Source organism: Lolium rigidum, chromosome 7, assembly GCF_022539505.1.
Source record: "Lolium rigidum isolate FL_2022 chromosome 7, APGP_CSIRO_Lrig_0.1, whole genome shotgun sequence".
Taxonomy (NCBI): Eukaryota; Viridiplantae; Streptophyta; class Magnoliopsida; order Poales; family Poaceae; genus Lolium; species Lolium rigidum.
In genome coordinates, this window is record NC_061514.1 from 88352615 (window position 1) to 88356201 (window position 3587).

Consider the following 3587-nt stretch of genomic DNA (forward strand, 5'->3'; position numbering starts at 1 on the left):
GCCTAACATGATCAAGATCATCTATCTGTAATGCTATATGTTGTGTTTGTCGGGATCCGATGGATAGAGAATACCATGTTATGTTAATTATCAAGTTATTACCTATGTGTTGTTTATGATCTTGCATGCTCTCCGTTATTAGTAGAGGCTATGGCCAAGTCTTTGCTCTTAACTCCAAGAGGGAGTATTTATGCTCGATAGTGGGTTCATGCCTCCATTGATACATGGGACAGTGACAGAAAGTTCTAAGGTTGTGTTGTGCTGTTGCCACTAGGGATAAAACATTGATGCTATGTCTAAGAATGTAGTTGTTGATTACATTACGCACCATAATTAATGCATTTGTCTGTTACTTTGCAACTTAATACTGGAAGGGGTTCGGATGATAACCTGAAGGTGGACTTTTTAGGCATAGATGCAGTTGGATGGCGGTCTATGTACTTTGTCGTAATGCCCAATTAAATCTCACTATATTTATCATGTCATGTATGTGCATTGTTATGCCCTCTCTATTTGTCAATTGCCCGACTGTAATTTGTTCACCCAACATGCTTTTATCTTATGGGAGAGACACCTCTAGTGAACTGTGGACCCCGGTCCATTCTTTTATACTTGAAATACAAATCTCGCTGCAATACTTGTTTTTACTGTTTTCTCTGCAAACAATCATCTTCCACACAATACGGTTAATCCTTTGTTACAGCAAGCCGGTGAGATTGACAACCTCATCTGTTTCGTTGGGGCAAAGTACTTTGGTTGTGTTGTGCAGGTTCCACGTTGGCGCCGGAATCCCTGGTGTTGCGCCGCACTACATTCCGCCGCCATCAACCTTCAACGTGCTTCTTGGCTCCTCCTGGTTCGATAAACCTTGGTTTCTTTCTGAGGGAAAACTTGCTGCTGTGCACATCATACCTTCCTCTTGGGGTTCCCAACGAACGTGTGAATTACACGCCATCATAAAACACTCCGTCTGGGATGGGGGAGCATGTGGACCCGATGTTTGCCAAAGTGTCGGCTTCCTCATTACTGGCTCTGCCGATATGTTTGAGCTCGCATCCTTCGAATTTAGCTTCCATATTCTGATACAGCCGCCGGTAGGCGATCATGTTGTCGCTGACTGCGTTGCATAGGTTCATCGACTGCTGCACCACCAAGTTTGAGTCTCCGTAGATCTCCAGACGAGTAGCACCAAACGCCTTTGCCATTTTCATTCCATGCAACATCGCTTCGTATTCTGCTTCGTTGTTTGTCGGCAGAGAGAAATTCATACGCAGTATATACTTCATCTTATCTCCCTGCGGTGATATCAGCACCACTCCTGCTCCTGCACCTGTACTCCGTTTTGACCCATCGAAGTACATTATCCATGACCCTGACATGTCGGGTACTGCCGGCGTCTGTGATTGGATCCAATCTGCCACGAAATCTGGGAGGATTTGGGATTTTATCGCCATACGATTAACGTAAGTTATGTCATGTGGTTCTAGTTCGATAGCCCATTGGGATACTCGACCGTGGCTTCCGGATTGGTCATTATGCTCTTCAGGGGTGCTTCGCTTACAACTTTAACCGGGTGCTCCGTGAAGTAGTGCCGCAACTTGCGAGCCGACCGCCATACTGCATACGCCAGCTTCTGGTGATGGGGATACCTCTGCCTTGCAGGAGTGAGCACTTCGCTGAGGTAATAAACGGGCCTCTGCACACCATGAACTCTCCCTGCTTCCTCTCGTTCGACGACTAAAACGCTGCTGAAGACTTGTGCTGTTGCAGCTATGTACATGAGCAACGTCTCCTTCTCGCGCGGAGTCACGAGCACTGGGGAGGTCGATAAGATTTTCTTCAAGTTGTCGAAGGATTCCTGTGCCTCCTTTGTCCACTCGAATTTTTCCGACTTTTTCATCAGGTTGTAGAAGGGCAAAGCTTTCTCCCCTAGCTTTGCAATGAACCTGCTGAGTGCTGCTAGCTGGCTACCTAGCTGCTGCACTTGGTCCAGATTCTTTGGCGGCTCCATATCAAGAATAGCTTTGATCTTTGAGGGATTGGCTTCGATTCCTCTGGCTGATATGAAGTACCCAAGTACTTGTCCTCCCGGCACTCCGAAGAAGCATTTTTTGGGATTCAGCTTGATTTTGTATCTGTCCAGATTGTCGAAGGTTTCCCGTAAGTCATCGATGAGTGTGGCTGCGTGCTTCGTTTTCACCACGATGTCATCGATGTAAACTTCAATATTTCTTCCAATCTGCTCCGCGAGGCAAGCTTGCATGCAGCGTTGGTAAGTAGCTCCTGCATTTTTCAACCCAAAGGTCATGACGTTGTAGCAGAAAACGCCGTGCGGAGTGATGAACGCGGTTAGCTCCTGGTCTTCCTTCTTCGGCTTAATCTGATTGTACCGGAGTATGCATCGAGGAAAGAGAGACGGTCGCACCCGGTCGTGGAGTCGACTATCTGGTCTATTCGAGCGGTGGGAAATGATCTTTCGGGCGGTGCTTGTTAAGGCTGGTGTAATCGATGCACATGCGGAGGGCGGTTGTGTCCTTCTTTGGCACCATGACGGGATTGGCCACCCACTCGGATTCCTTAAGCTCCCGAATAAATCCTGCCTTGCGGAGCCGATTAACTTCTTCGCCAATTGCTCTTCTCTTTGGTTCGAGAAAATCGTCGCATTGATTGCTGCACTTTGGTTTGGCTGTTGGGTCAACATTTAGGGCGTGCTCAGAGAGTTCCCTGGGATACCTGGCATGTCGGATGGTTCCCATGCAAATATCTCCCAGCGCTCACGGAGGAACTCGATGAGCGCGCTTTCCTATGCGTTAGTGAGGTCAGCCGAAGTATTGACCGTCTTCTTCGGATCAGTAGGGTGCACCTGCAGCTTCTTAGTTTCCTTTGCAGCATCGAACTCATCGGATCTTATGTTTCGATTGTCGGCTGGTGGTTGTGTGTGGTCTGTGACGGTATCGATCGCGTTGAGTTCTTCCTTGGCTCCAAACTTCGAAGCGATCTTCTGGAATTCCTTGTCGCAGTTGTCTGATCGAGCGAAGCTGCCGTGAACGGTTATTGGGGTCCCGTTGTTGCCTGGCATCTTCAGTTTCAAGTATGCATAATGAGGCACGGCCATGAATTTAGCAAACGCAGGCCTGCCGAGGATGGCGTGGTACTGAGATTCCCAGTCGACTACCTCGAACTCGATCTTTTCTTTCCTGAAATTACTGGGCGTGCCGAAGACTACGTCCAATGATGTTTTGCCTAGCGAGTAAGCGGGTCGAGTCGGTATAATACCGTGGAACCCCGTGTCAGATTCTCTTAGCATGTCGACTGTTAAACCCATTGCTCTCATTGTGCTGGCGAATAGCAGGTTCAAGCCGCTTCCTCCATCCATGAATACTTTGCACATACTGTACCCTCCAACCTGTGCTTCAAGGACAAGGGCCGCGTGACCGGGCCTTGGGACAGCTTTCGGGTGATCTGCCCTGCTAAAAGTGATGCTTTGTTCTGACCAGTCGATGAAATCCGGCGTATCAACCATGGCGACTTCGCATATATTACTTCTCGGGAGAACTTCTTGATTTCTCTCTTCGAAAAGCTGGTTT